Source organism: Megalops cyprinoides, chromosome 7 (assembly GCF_013368585.1).
Source record: "Megalops cyprinoides isolate fMegCyp1 chromosome 7, fMegCyp1.pri, whole genome shotgun sequence".
NCBI classification, from domain to species: domain Eukaryota; kingdom Metazoa; phylum Chordata; class Actinopteri; order Elopiformes; family Megalopidae; genus Megalops; species Megalops cyprinoides.
This window is the reverse complement of record NC_050589.1, coordinates 35,003,663-35,020,227: the sequence shown is the minus strand read 5'-3', so window position 1 is coordinate 35,020,227 and position 16,565 is coordinate 35,003,663.

Here is a 16,565-nt window from a genome sequence, read left to right as displayed (position 1 = left end):
ATAAAACAACTATAAAAACAAACAATAAATACAACTGTTTATGAAGAATCCAAAGAAATGCCCCTTTAAAATGAATTTCATTGTAGGAAGTCTATCATGTTTGCCAACCTGCTTGATCCTCTAGTAACAATATAACCAGTCCAGAAGTGTTGCAGAATGTGTCATTATATGGCAGTACAGGCCTTTACCACTTAGACATTTACAGTCTTTTATAATCTTTTAATTAGTTTATTGGGTAACAAATGTGTGCCAGCATTTCACATAACATTTTATAACTATGAATAAAATTAATTTAATTTCTGTATCACACCAGTATAATAACATTTCACCTCACCATCCCTCTCACAATAACTCCTCCTCACTATTTCTCTTTGTCTGTATGAATAAGTGAAGGAGAGCATGTTGTGTATAGAATTCTGACTAATACACTATATGGCTAAAAGTATGTGGACATCTGACCATCACACCCATATGAGCTTATTGGACATCCCATTCCAAAACCATGGGCATTAATATGGATTCCCCCCCAGCAGCTATAACAGCCTCCACTCTTTTGGAGTGTGTCTGTGGGAATTTGTGCCCATTCAGCCAAAAGAGCATTTGTGAGGTCAGGCACTGATGTTGGACAGGAAGGCCTGGCTCGCAATCGGCATTCTAATTCATCCCAAAGGTGTTCAATAGGGTTGAGGTCAGGACTCTGTGCAGGCCACTGGAGTTCCTCCACACCAAACTCGTCAAACCATGTCTTTATGGATGTTGCTTTGTGCACAGGGGCACAATCATGCTGGAACATGAAAGTGCCTTCCCCAAACTGTTGCCACAAAGTTAGAAGCATACAATTGTCTAAAATGTCTTTGTATGCTGTAGCATTATTGTTACCCTTCACTGGAACTAAGGGGCCTTGCCCAAACCCTGAAAAACTGCCCCAGACCATTATCCCTCCTCCACCAAACTTTACAGTAGGCACTGTGCATTCTGGTAGGTAGTGCTCTCCTGGCATCTGCCAAACCCAGATTCGTCCATCAGATGCCAGATAGTGAAGCGTGATTCATCACTCCAGAGAACACATTTCCAATGCTCCAGAGTCCAGTGGCGGCGTACTTTGCACCACTCCAGCCGTCGCTTGGCATTGCGCATAGTGATGTTGGCCTTGTGTGCAGCTGCTCAGCCATGGAAACCCATTACATGAAGCTCCCAACGCACAGTTCTTGTGCTGATGTTGCAGCCAGAGACAGTTTGGAACTCTGTAGTGAATGATTCAACAGAGGATAGGTGGTTTTTCTGTGCTACGTGCTTCAGCAGTCGGCGGCCCCGCGTGGTCTACTGCTTCGTGGCTGAGCTGTTGTTGCTCCTAGATGCTTCCACTTGGAAATAATAGCACTTTGACCGGGGCAGATCTAGCAGGGCAGAAATTTTGTGAACTGACTTGTGGCAAAGATGGCATCCTATGATAGTGCCACGTTTAAAGTCACTGAGCTCTCCAGTACGACCCATTCTACTTCCAAGGTTTGTCTATGGAGATTGCATGGCTATATGCTTGATTTTATGCACCTCTTAACAATCGGTGTGGCTGAAACTCCTGAACTCAATAATTAGGAGGGGTGTCCACATACTTTTGGCTATGTAGTGTATGTATCTTACGTGTGCAGGACAAGTGTTGAAGTGATAATCTTGAAATTTTAAGGGTGGGGGGGATAGACATATCTCTGCACATGCAGTAGTTATTTTTCACATCAGTCTTCCATGATAACCAGGATAAAAGAAAGTGGATCATAAGTTGGGTGTTATTTATAGTCATACTTATGGAAGATCATTATGGGTAGCATCTGTTGTTGTGCTTTATAAAGACACAGATCTGGCTATTGACAACAAAGTCTGGAAATAGAAGCTCATTAACTGAGCCAATCAAGCTAACCTGAGTGATAGGGTGAGGTGTAATTATTCACTTAACCAGCAGGTAATTATTTGGCTGCTGCTGAAAGGCAGAAGTGGGAGTATGCATATGAGGTGTAGCACCATACAGCTCTATGGTTGTAAAATCAAGTCTGGTTTGAGGAAAAAATAAAAGAAAATAAAATTATATAAAAACAAATATGGTAGAAATGTCAGATTTTGATGTGTTGCTATGGCCTTGTAGTTCAACATAGCCACTGATGGTATGAGTCATATGTCAAGTAGATATTAGTAGATATTCAATGTATGATTAAGTTGGATCTATGGGGACACAGGAGGTAAACACATGCGTAGGATCTTTTCCTGTTTCTCAGAATAAATCTGTCTAGATGTAGGTAGAGATTTTTATGGAAGCTTTCTGTGAAAATAAAAGTTTGAATTCCACAAGCTTGCTGAAAATTGGCTGCTGCAAATTATGAAAAGTTACCGTATGTGCTATTGCACAATCAACAGAAATTATTTTTAGAAAATATTTTTGTGAGAATTGGTTATATTTGAGTTTATATGTGAGTCTGATACATTAAACTTTTCTATGTTTAAGAAATTGTACCAGCACAAAAGTGGGATTGTAGTACATGACTCTTCACGCAAAGCTGAAGGTGTACATTAAGTTGGATTAAAAACATTCCTTAATGTATCTCCAAGACGCTATGGCATGAAACCAATAAACCATGCTTTGGAACTGGACAGAGGATTTACAGATAGCATTTTTACATTTTACAGCCAGATTATAGCATGTATTTTCAGTTTGACTGACTAAAATAGCTACATTTAAGAAGTTGTTTTCATGCTTAGTTTCATGCTTTGTCATTACTCCAATATCTGTAACCAATACCCAAGAGCAGTCTTCTTTATAAATAAGGTTATTAATTAATTACCATGCCTTTAAATGGAGGGATATATAACTCCATAATACTCAATAACCTGACAAGGCAATGCAACCTGAAATGTAATGCATCTATTCAAATCAATAACCTTGAGTAATAATTGCAGGTCTGCAGCTGGTACTTAATGCCTCCCTTCTTTTCAGCACTACTGCTGCATGACTTCAGTCACAATCTTAGCTGGACTAGGTCAATGGCAGGCTATAACATATCTCATAAGTATTTAGGAGAAACAGACTACCAACCAGACAGTGGTGGCTTCAAATCCCCGGTGGGGCACTGGAGGTCTCGCTGAATTGCTTCGTTATATACCCAGAAGTCAGAATTTAGTTCAATTCCAGCATGTGCCTTTGAGAAGCACTGGAAGCAAAGTAGACAACGATAGTGGGTGGAAATGTCATGCGTCACAGTGTTTTGCTGTGGACAGTAAAGTATTTTCACTTCTTAAGTAAAGTCTGGTGAGTGTTCCCGCAAAGCTCTACTGATTATGCTGACTGTGAAGTGTGCCTCTACTACCTAAAATTTTTTGCATGAAAAAGTAAATCTTTTGAAAAATAAGAAAAGAAATCAGCTGTGAGTTAAATTTCCAGCTTATTTGGTACAGTAGAAAGAGGGGACCCTGAATATAGCTTCCCTGTAGCAAATCAAAGTAAAGATAGGACTGAGACAGCAGCAGCAGTCGTAGCAGCAGCTGGTGTCTTCAATAATAGACGCTATGGACTGTGGACTGTGAGAAACGGAAGAAGTCAGGAAATGGGAAAAGAATTTCTTCACGTTTCCTCAACTCCTTCACTCCATGGGGTTCCGCTCAGGTTCCCCCGAGGGTCTGCTGTTGCAGCGTCTGGAAGCGCGGCCCATTATCCCTCTGTGTCTCCCCCGTCCATGGGAGACCTGGTGGAGCCGACGAAAACTTTCAGAGACCAAGAGGCCAAGCTGCAGCTAAGGCAATCATCCCTGAGAGAAACAATCAAAACGAAATTCTGTGGCATGTACACGCGCACCCGCATGCACGTGGAAACAGTAACACACATGCACTCACAGTGAGAAAGGAGATCGCGTACACACCCACCACACACACATACATTTGCATCATCTTCACTTTTTTTATCATAAGCTTCACCTGTCTTCTCCTCTTGTCTACAGTCTGATCCATTTGGGGGGTTGGGGGCCAAGGTTGGGGTGTGTGGTGGTGTTGGTGGTGGTTTTGTGGGTGTTCCGGAATTTTCTGCAAAGGCCTGTTTGGGTTTGATTTAAAATCTTACGTATGGTTCCATTATTCATTCATTTCATTTTAACATTAATGTCTGTGACCTGTAGTGATCTAAAATGCAGAAACCGAATAAATAATAACAGATGACCATGGGCGGAAGTGAGAGCTGATGCCGTGACTGGGGTTCTGTGGGCTGTTATGAATGAGTGTGATGCGCAAAACCATCGAATGAAGGGCACATAGTGGAGGCAGGTGCTTTGTGTGTGTGTGCGTGTGTTTTTTTTTTTTTCAAAAAACTACCCTCACGCAAGCACAGTCATTATACAGTGAACTGTGCAGCTAGCCACCTTGAACCCCAGTCTTTGTGTTCTGCACAGGTCACACCGACAGCAGAGTGGTATGCTTGAATGGACTTCTGCCTTTATGAAAACCAAGGTTCATGCTTGGCACAGTGTGTTCTTCTGCCGGCAAAATATCTTTCTCAAGTTTCAGGGACACTTACCAGCTTCTGACTCACAATATTTTTTTCCCTCTGTATAAGATGCTTCATGTCGTTTGCGTTTCTATGGCAACTTGAGGGGTAACATATTTATAAAGGGAGTAATTGAAATATGGAGATAGCTGTCTAGCAACAGAACAATTTGCGTCGCACACCCCATGTTCTAGGCTAAAAACATAGAATTGCCCCTATAATGTGAACTTTTGGTGAATGAGGCAAACCAGATACGAATAATAATTCACTATTCACATGCCATATGAATGACAATTTAAATAGAATGTAATATAATTCAAAATGGCTTTTACACCTCCTGACTTTTACACATTCCATGGTTGGGGCTCAGGTGCATACTCATGTTAACATCCATGCAAACATGAGGCTTGTAAATTTGAGGAAAAATTTCATTCTGTATGTGATTGATTAATGCCAGTCACTTCACGTGGAGGAAACTTATAGGTTACAAAAACTGCTTTCAAGTTTTTGAAACTCTCTGACATTTCCAATATACAATTTTTCCTTTGTCAGATGAGTGTGTCCTTGAACCTGAACTGTACTTTCAGATTGTGCCATCATCATAAAAATTGTAAAAAAAGAATATGACATTTGTTTTTGGACAAATGAAATTTTACACAAAAGGTCAAGATCAAATATAAGTTTGCCAGAGCAAGTTGTTCCTTGAAATAATAAAGCAAGAAAATCCAATAAATGGACTCTTTTAGATGCAGAATGTTGTCTTTGATCATGTCCAGAATTCACCGTAGTTGGAATACCTTCCCTCAACTACCTTACCTTCCCTTATAATTACTAAAAAGTAAGTCAAGGAAAATGATTGAAATCTTTGATTTCAGTTTGTCATTTTTTGATAGTGAGAGGAGCTGGACTTGAGTAAAAATAAATTCCCACTTCAATTGTTCATTGTTCAATGTTTATTGGGGGCTAAAACACATCACTCAGTTTTGCTTGAGCTTGTACAAGTCACTGTCTAAAGCATTCTCTCTATTGCCGACAGAAATGTTGCTCACTGGTGGACCACACACTGAAATGTGGAGCCCAGGGGCCAGTGCGCTGTCAAGAGCAAAGGCGAGAAGCCATTGTGAAGAGCGGCCTGAAAGGCGGCGAGGTGTTTTGAAGCTTTGGATTGTGAGTCATTCCGGTGGAGCTGTTGGATTGTTTATGACACATAACTGACCTCCCCCTCAGAGCCCTCGGCCCCAAGACAAGCTGCAGTCGTGATTTCGCCGCTCCCCTGTCTCACATCATCCCACCACCCCGCAGGTGGACTGGGTGCAGGGAGACGTCCACTGGGGGCCAGGCGTTCACAAATATCAAGTTACTGTTTTTGCTTCACCGAGAGCCTGCACATTATTGTCCTGGGTCAGCTAGTTTTTACTTGTAATTTAACAAAATGGTCCTTCTTTACAGCAGTGTCACAGTCTCATATGTGGATACTGCTTTTAACAGCAGCGTGTGGCTGTCCTCTACCTTTTCAATCAGATTTGACTAAAAGAGTTTTGTGCAGTTGTTTCTCAAGTGGGCTCCAAATCTCTAAGGTTAAGGTAGTCCTGTTCTTACCTGTCCTGTGAAGATCAACCATTGATGAAAAGGGATTGGTTGCTTTCCACTTTCTGATACAGGAGCTATTGCACTTGAGAATAGAGTAATGGGTATAGTAGGACTTTTAAATGCCCCCCCCCCCCCCAAACCCATTTCTCTATGGTAGATTATCATTCCAAATTTTATGTTAAATGACTGTGTGCTTTGTTACTTTTTAATGCACAATTTCAAATGTGAAGTACCTTTTCATGACAGCCTCATTGGTTATATTTATAATATATATCTGTGAAATAGGGATGTTCATGGTTGTTAAAGGTGCTTGTAAACACATGTGGAACAGGCATTGTCTTCTGTTGTTTGCAAGTCTATTTGTGAGGGTATCTGTCCATCTGAGTGAAGACACACAATCAGCATTTGGCGCCCCCTTCTGTATCTTTAGAAAACATCAGTACAAAATGGGTGCCTTTGTCCCTCAATGCCTACTCTGGTATCTTTTTACTCTCCCAACCTAAAATCCCCCAATAAGTATGAAGGCTGTGGCTGATATGAAATATTATAAATTATTACCACTGGTCTTTGATATTTTGTCTTGAAGCGCTGAATATCACCAGTTGAAAAGGAGTGAATGACAGGAAATCTGCAAGAAGCATAATTTGAAATTGCCCTGGAACGAAAAACAGGTCAAGAAGTGTGTGATGTGTTATAGTGTGTTTTTAATTGAAAATTATCTGGAAAAAGAAATACATTAGAAAAGAAATGTAACCAAGTATATGTATCTTACATACGTCAGGACTTTCCATCATCCATTCAAAATGGACAGGGGCTCTCTTGTGAGTTGAAGCATTTGCGGCCTTGAGAGCATTTCTTAATGGAGTCTGGCTCAACAAGGCATATCTAATGACTACATATTAGAAGGACCGTTTTCAATGCCTCAGATGTTGGTCATGTATCCTTTCAAGTGTTCAGAAGAAACAAATCAATAATATTGTCCCAGGACATTCAACTTTGAAGTCAAGATTTGTGAAATATTGGCAAAATGTTAAATATTTCATACACTCCTCAAATAGCCAATGATAGTTATTTTATCTAACATTTAATTAAAATACAAATAAAATACTACTACTACTACTACTAATAATAATAATAAGAAGAAGAAGAAGAAGAAGAAGAAGATTATGATTAAGAAGCAGAAGGAGTAGGAGGAAAAATAAAGGTGTAGCAGTACTAGTACTGGCAGCAGGACTGTTGGTATCAATAGTTCCATTATAACTGCTCCACAGTCCCACAGACTGGATCTGCCATTTTTCATGTTCATGTTGGGTGAGTTTTTGTGGGCGAAAAAACACAGACAGCAAGTGGCTTTTCTGTAGAGATGTCCCATCCAGGTATTAATCAATCCTGGATGGCTTCAGTCGGGCAAAAGCTAGAAGGATAGTGGGAGTAGCAGGAGCAGTGGTAGTCGTGATAGTAGTAGTAGCAATTGTAAGAATAGCAGTAGCAGTTATGAGAGTACCAGTGGTAGTATTAATATCAGAAGTTCTATAACCACTCATCCTTCCCCTCAACCCTAAAAGCTGTGAGTGCTTTTTTATGTTTTACCATGTTGACTAGCACTGGAGTAGACTGTGCAGGACATGTCCTCATAACTAAATTCCTTTTCCTTGATTAAAGTCATTGTCATTGTCATTGTCAACATTGTGTCCATCTCACCCATTTAGCGCAGAGAACACAGGAGAGGTGGGGAAAGTTAAGAACACTGCAGCTCAGCATCCTGTGGGTTGACGGCAACCAGTACACGTGTACGCCATTCTCTGGGAGAAAACAGGAATGAAGAAACAGAAGGAAACTTCAAAATGCTTTTAGCCCCTTCCTGGGCAGCTCGACCCCATGCTAGGCCAGAGAGCTAGAGAGGAAGTGTGGGAAATCAAGCAGGTAACTCTTTTCCATATTTCATTATCAGTCTTACAAACAAAGCTATCATCTTGCTCAAATATATTTTGAGTCGGCCTGAGGGACATGCTAAACAAAATGAATTGTGATTGCACAGGCTCTAGTTTATCAGCCACATTAAGTGCCTGTTTCCGGCATCCTACAAAACCAGGCCTTTGTTTTTTCACGCATTGCATAATTTCTCTGATCTAGCCCTGTTAGTCCTGGGTATCAAAGTGTCAAAAATATGTAGCAAATTATATTGTCTAAATTAGAAGCAGGAAGTATCCCTAAACGTTGATGTACCCTAGTTGGGTGATGGAGGGTTAATAGCTCAGGAGCAGAGCTTGAAGAGCTATCATGCCATGTCTGTCCATATGTATTGAATGGCTCTAGTGTACTATGAGAAGGACTCCATCCACTCCACTGGGATGAAATGTTGCAGAGCCATTGTGGAATATTGCAGAGGTGTCAGGACTAAACTACAGAGAAGGGTCATCATGTTTAACCACATTGATTTGACCATAATCAATATTAGAAAGAACAGATTGTTATTAAATTTGTCGCAGTTAAGCGAGACCACTTCAGGTAAGGACAACCTTTAAAAGCACTCATTACCATACACAGACAATGGGATGACCTATTACCCATAAAAGGAGGAGTTTATTGAAATATTTCACTGCTTTCATAAGCAGCTGGAACTCAGCTCTCTGTCACCAGGAAGTCTGTGAATTGAATCTGTGTAATCATAGTTGCTCACATATTTCACTTTGAGAGTATTGAAAAAGGTCGGTGACACCATATTTCCTTTCCTATGTTATGATCATAAAAAGGTGAGCAACCTGGATATGAGAACCTGCAATGTTTTATTAAACTAGTACTAACCAAGCCCTGCCCTAAGCAGCTTCAGCCATCAGTCATGTGAAGGCTAGAAGGTTGTGATGGGGAGAGTTCATGTTCTGAGAGACTTAATGGGAGAGCTATTTCAATGTTTGTGTGGATGACTCTTGCAGTGAGTGCTGTTACATTATATTACATTATTTGCACAGCGGATGCTGTTATCCAGAACGACCTAAATGTTATCCATTTATACAGCTGGATATCAAAGCCATCAGGGTTCAAGTGCCTTGCTTAAGTGTTCAACAGCGGGGAACTGAACCTGTTATCATTTGAGCAACAAGCTCTGCTACTTACCAGTATGCCACACAAATGCCCCAGGGTCACTAAGGGTGTATGGCAGAGGGAGTGCAGCTTACCTGGCCATTATTCTACTTACCTCTCTTCGCCTGTCACATGGAAGACCCAGGCTAGGTTCCAGGCTGGTAGAAAAGGGTGTGGTGTAGTGGTAGGTTGCTGGATCGATTCCCCACTGAGTCACTGGCGTTCTACCCTTGAGCAAGCTGTCTAGTTGTATAAATCAATAACATGAAAAATGGTAAGCTATGTAGGTTCCTCTGGATATGAGCATGTTCTATGCAACTAAATGTAAAAGGGTGGAGGGGTGGAACCTTGGTGGTTTTATGAGCATCATGGAGTTGAATCTGACTCTAATATCTATGTAAAGTATAGATCACATTTTACACTCAGCTGATTTGAACCCTTTATAGTATGTTGCTGTGGGCAGTTAATTTGATTTGTTTAAACACGTCAGTATTTGACTACACGTTGTCTCCACCTATTATAGGTTTCCACAAGCCTTACTCCTCAGTCAGTAGCTTCAGCATGCAACATACAAAATACTAGCTTACCCAGCTGATGAAATGTGTCAAGGCACCTCCATATGGAGAGGTTCTTGCTGGATCATTTTGTTTTCCCCACTTTGGTGGCACATCCTGTGTGAGGTGCTTGTTTATTAGTTCAATAATGCACAAACACAAGTAAATTTAGCTGTTGTGACTGTGACTCAGAAAGGTCATACTATTACAGGTAAGTGATGTCAGACCCATCATGGTCTAGTATCCCTGCCATTATGGTGCAGTATCCCTGCTGTCAGGGCAGATCAGCATCAGATAACTAAATCAGATGATTCTGAGTGGTTGACAATAGACAAAGGTGGACATGCCACAAAGCTATAAGGAGGCATGTTGCAGCTTAACACAAAGTGCCTCTCACATCTTATCATATATGGAGAGCTTAGAGCACAAAAATGAAATGGATAACTTCTGAACATAGAGGCAGAAATAAGTAATAAAAAATATTTGTCTGTCTCCACTATGCATTAAGATGAGATGGCTTTATGCAAATCATACTTTGCAAATTTAAACATAAGCTATTCAGATAAGTATCCCTTTGACAAGTGTCCTGTATGTGACAGCTGTGTATATCATACAGAAGTTTTGTCTGTTGTCAAGAAACCTTGAAAAACTGGGGTGAATGGAATCTGCATTGAAATGGCTATTTCTGTGCTGTGAAGCAGAGCCAGGGCTAGGCTGTATGTTTCTTCCTGAACAGAACAGCATTAATTCTTTCACTTTAATTTTCTATGGGCAACCAGATGAAAGAACAAGGACATTCATCTCACAAGGCTCTCTCTGTTAGGTGTAGTTCTAATTTTCAGGTCATTTTCAATCAGAGGTTTTCTCTGGTCATAACCAACACAAAGTAAACATTTTCTTTTTGAATGATGCCAGTTTGGTAATGAAGGTTAATTTTTGTAAACAATGGAATTTGCATTGTAATTTGTTCTGGACATTGGTTTTTGCCAAGTATCTGCACAAGCTAATCAGCAGCCCTGCATTGTTGATTGGCTGAGTAAATTACAATGTTTACTGTCTAATGATGGTTGATCTTGGATTTATGTTTTTTGCGTGTGTGTTTTCTGGTTATGACCAGGTTACAGGTCCATTTCACCCTGTGTGAAGCCATGACTATGACTGAAGGCTCCAGAAAAGCGAGTTCAGAAAAAAAGGGAATTTACTAACATAAATTTCATTAACCATTCTGTTTTAAACTTACTATTTAAAATGAAATTTGAATTTGGATTTTGCTTTGTGAATCAGAATAGGCCTACATGTTTACAAAAACATGGAGTGTAGGTCTTGTCTCTGGAATTGTTCTGATTGTCGCACGTCTCTTTTACGTATAGGATAAAGTAATGGCATAAATAATTTATCCTGAGAATTTGTGTTAAATGTATAAAGTTTTGAACACCATGTTAATATAGTTTACGATGTACACCGGCCTCTAGCAACTGCGGTCTCACAGGCCGTGTAGTACAGTCACTATCTTTAATGCGTGCTTCTGGAAACTCTGTCTCCACTGACACAGGCTTCCGGCGTTCTGTTCCCAACGGTGCGTTTTTTAAAGGGCGGAATCGTGTTAAACAGCGGCCAAGGTCTGTTTGTATCTGCTGCTTTTTAAATAAATGATTAATCCAATCCTCCGGCTTATTCAAACACAATATTCAGTTATCCATGTGCTCTGCTGCCGCGCGCGGCTTAGCGCTCCGTATGGCTTTATCTAGAGGGCACTCTCTGCTTAACAGCGGTCCACATCGACATTCTTTTGTGACTCGGAAACAGTAGCATTCAAGACCCGTTACACCCTATGTCTCTCTAAGGTAAAATTCAAAGGTTTCTCATCGTCAGAGGTCACTTTTTCAGTCAAAACTTGATTAGTTTTCTCTCAAAACTGACTGACAATACTGCGGCACAAATATTGGACTCTACCTCCCTCTCTCGCCCATTCAGCCATTCCTCTTCTCTGCAATTAAACACAGATCTGTTCTCGGCGCAATAGAATTGTAGTCAATCCACGCAAACTGGGACAACACCTGAACTTTAGCCCGTGAACGGAGCGAATGTTACCATGGCAGCAGATAAGAGTCGGCATAGCCATAAATACATTTTGAGGGGGTTGTACATTTCAACATTTTTTTCCTTTCTACTTCTTAAATTATGTGACAGGTTCGCTGGTGACTGTATATACATACATATATATATATATATATATATATATATATATATATATATATATTATATTATATTATTTAGTAAGGAGCTGGGTCACCCTTTGCTTTGAGAACAGTTTCGGGTCTTGGAATGCTGTTATACTAGTTTTGAACAGTTTGTAGCTTTTTCAAGAAGGAAAGCCTCCAGTACTTTGAGAAATGAGGAGAGAGTTCTTTTGAGAAATGTACTCCACAGACAGATTCTGTGTTCCAGAACTTCCCATAAACATTCAATGATGTGTAGATATGGTGATTTGGGAGGCCATGGAAGATGTTCATCGTGGTGTTCATGAATGCACTCCTGAGTCTGTTTGGCAGTGTATATGGGGGGCATTATTGTCTTGGAATATGGGAACATCTGGAGGAAGCAATGTTTGCACCATATGCTCCACATAGTTGTCTAAAATTCCTTTGCTATAATTTTACCATGCAGAGTAATGATCAGACTTCTTATGATAGAAAACACATTCATGAGAATCAAATACTGCTGAATCTTATAATGTTATCTCAGATGTTCCATTTACTGAGCCGATATGCAGCTCCATGTGTTTAACTCTGAAAACTCTGTCCTGCCGATTCTTGAAACTAAAAGCAATCTGATTGGCCAGAAAACCCACAGCCAAAGGACCAGCACAGGCAGCACTGGAGAATCCTGTTCCCAACCAGACCTTGGAATGAACCATCTCTGTGAAGAGATCAGTGAATATATGCAGCATTTTTCGCAGCACGACGCCCTCAGTATACATCTTGGTAACGTCTCATTGCAAATTGCCTGACAGCTGTGGCGGTGTGAGAAGGGGTCCACCTCCTGAGGTCCGTAATCGTCCTCAACCACCTTTGTGCACGTTTCATTGTTGATTCACACCGACTTCATGGCAGCATTGATTGCCTATCCTCCCACATTTCTGAGGCCTCAGGTGTGATCGGTTTCATGACGGCTTCTCTGGACAGTGAGGAGGGCTGATTGGTAACAGATTGGCGAAATTAAGAGCAGAGCAGCAGGCAATTAGAGCCGTGCAGAAGCCCGACGCGCATCATGGAAGCCGTCATCCATCCAACGGCGCTTGCGCAGTAGTGGACCTCTCAGACAAAGGCGCTGCTATTTTTTTTCCTGGTCTCAGTGAATCAGGTGCTTCATCTTTTATGTTCGGTGATCAGATTATGTGAATCACAGCGGTGTATTTTGTTTTTTCCCCTCTCTTTCCCGCTCCCCATTTCATTTCTTCAGACTTGTGCAGCGGCTTTCTGTCCTTCCTTTGCGTAATTGAAAAAAGCCTATATAAGCTTTCATTTCTATTTAGAGCGGCCAAGGACTTCGTCTATTATTTTCGTACCTGAAACCACCAAAGATGGTCTTCATTTACTACATTCAAGTCATGTTTTTCTCTCCCAATCCTGATCCCTGCATTTTTTTTATTTTACAGACAAGGGGTTGATATTATTCAGCCACAAAGATTTGGCTTCCCACGAACAAAGCAGAAGTGACTGCAAATATATTCATTTGAAAGCTTTGAAAGAATGTATAATTTAGTATCAGAGTGAAATTAAAAACTAAATTAACTGTGCAGAATACTGGAATCAAAGGTAATACACACTCCCTGCTTCTTCGTCACAGACTCAAAATGGTAAAACCATAAACTGACCCTCATAAAATGAATCATCATTTTGGGTGACCTTCTCACGTTAATCGACAACAGAGAGAATGTCGCCACAGCCCAAGAAATGCATATCTGTGCACAGTAAAGGACAAAGTCTAGATGGAAGGCAATTGAAGGAAACACTTGGAATCTCTATAAATGGCCTGACCTCTAAATTTTTCACATTTGTATGGGTAGTGACGTGAGCTGTGTGCTAGTCGGGGAAAGGCGGGTTTGCATGTCGGATCGGGAGATGTAAGAGGAGCTAGTCTGGCTTGCTCTCTCCTTTGGATGAAATTCTTTGCACCTTTGCCAGGTGTTGCTCATATTTCTCTCTTTCACTCAAATCCCAAAATCATTTTGTGACTATAATAATTTCCCCTGTGATTACTAGCCTCACACATACATGCACACGTGCGCGCACACACACACACACACACACAGATATTCACACATGGCACAGGCCCACACATGCGCAGTCATGCACAGGTACACACACAAACAGACATGCACAGACTCACTCTCTCATTCATTGTTAGATCTGTTAGATTGTTAGATCTACTGATTGTACTGTTCAGATTACGGTGATGTGTCTAACATCAGCATAAGATTATTGTATTGTCATCTCAATATCAAAATGTTAGAGGAGAGTGAGAGTGCGAATTCTGATAGAGCAGCATCGATCAAACAGGTGGCAGACAGCTCATCATTTTTAAATAAAATGCGGCGTGAACAATCTCTTTATTTCCTTAAAGTCTCTTTAATGCAATTTGTTCCAAAAACAGAGCACCACTTTCACACCGATATGTTTTGAAGAAATATAAGTGATCAAATAGTTTGAAGAGCTGCCACACACTGCCACACTTCTTCCAAAATATTGCTATTTATAAATGACTAACATTAACATTAACAGTCAACAATTTGCTAAAAAACACACATTTCACTCCCTCAAAGTGAACGCAACACTGTTACACTGGGATCAGTGTATCTCAGGGGAACCTATGGCTCGGACAACTAACCCCCGCCATAGACAACACAGAGGATCTCCAGACTGCTCAACATCTGAGGCAAGGCCTGTTGTAAGAGCCAAGAAACGCTGAAAACAATGGCATGCTGTTGGGTTTAATGGCTTGCCGAGTGGCTCGGCTGATTTGTAACATTTGAGCGCCCCTGCTGAGGAAGAGCGAGGACAGGACTGCCTCAGTCACGGCATCCATCTGTGCTTGCTGTGCACACATACAACACTTGGAGCTATGTGTCTGTACCCACACGTGTGGTGAGAAATTCTGGCTTATTTTCTTTGGCCTTAAGAAATATGTTCACTTTTATGCAACTATAACTAAAGTTATACTACATAGATTTACTGAGATGGTGAGGATGAGCATTTAAAATACATGTATGGTACATCCTTTTTTTCCTATATGGGTGAGAATTAATGATTGTTATAATTGAAAAATAGTAGTAGTAGTATGACTACAACTACTACCATGATTATCATGATGTTGATTGGAATTATAATTATGTTAATAACAATACAGATACATGTATCTCTATCTACATTAATTTAAAATGTATCATAATAATAGTTACAACAACAATAATAATGGAAATTCGACTAATAATAAGTTCAATGAATTATTATTATTATCTTTTTGAAAATGCTTAAGTCCAACTGAAACATGTCGATGAACACTCTTTGCCACATATTATATTGGTGAGGTCTCAATAATTCCTCCACTATTCCTCCAATAATTACTCCATAATTGGAAGTACTTTATGGTAAAATATGCCCCTCATATCATCCCAAAAAACTTGCCTGTCTGTTTGAGGAGCCTTTCATCTGTTTGACGTCTTTACGAAAACTGTCTAGACATTTCTGTTTAAATCATAAAGTGATCAGCTGACTTTCATCCAAAGCACAGGAATAATGCAATATTAACAACAACAACAGAAAACACTATCCACAACATTACTCAGTGAATACAAAGTAAGGTCTCTGATGGGAGCGGGGGAGGGGGGGGGAGGTTTGGGCTCCAAAGGGAGATGATGTAAATTGATACAATGTTGAAGAAACAAAGGTGGGATACAAGAGTGATTAAGCTGGGTAGTGTGCTTACAGGGCATGTGAAGTCCTTGGAGGCGGAAGGATCGATCTACTCTGCTCTACTCAGTTCTTCCTTGAGAGGATCAATTGCTATGAGCCCAGAGTCTTCCACTTTAGATCTTAATATCCCCATCAACAGCGCCAACATGGGAAGGTTAAGCCCAGCAAGGGCCAGAAGGAGCATTAGAGCAGCAGGGCTTGGCTTCAGAGGACATCACAGAGCGGAGGGAGACAGCCCATTCAAGGTTGCTAAGTAACAGTTCATAGGACTTCAATGGAAGTAGGAGAATGCCTCTGTTGATTTTCAGCCAGGAACAATGCAACCTGAGATGCTGAGTTCAGATGCGCACGGACGTTCGGCACGGCCATTTGAACCGGAAGCCGCCTTTTTACGGTCGGGTGGGAAATGGTTATTGAGGGAGACTGAATCAGTGTGCCACAGATCGATGTAAATGTTGCTTTCTTACTTTTTAAGACATGACAGAATAGAATATGGTCTTTTAGGCTGTATTGTAGGTATAGGTGAGTGATGGAGTGAGTGGGTCAGTGAGTCAATTGCCTACTCTTTGACTCAGCTTGTATTTAGTATATCACTCCTCATAACAGAAATGGTCATAGAGCTGCCTCTTTCATTATAGGTAAATAAAAGGTGGTGGGTTCAATTGGACCTTGAGTCAGGGATGAACACTGACCTTGGGGTGACCTTTGAATTATACAGCAAGGTAAACCCTGAACTTGGAAGGCAGGGTTATATATCTTCAGGATCTCACTCCACGCTCCTAACCAATGATTCCTTTGAATTCATTTGTATATTAGTTTGACCACCTTCCATTATACAAAATTATC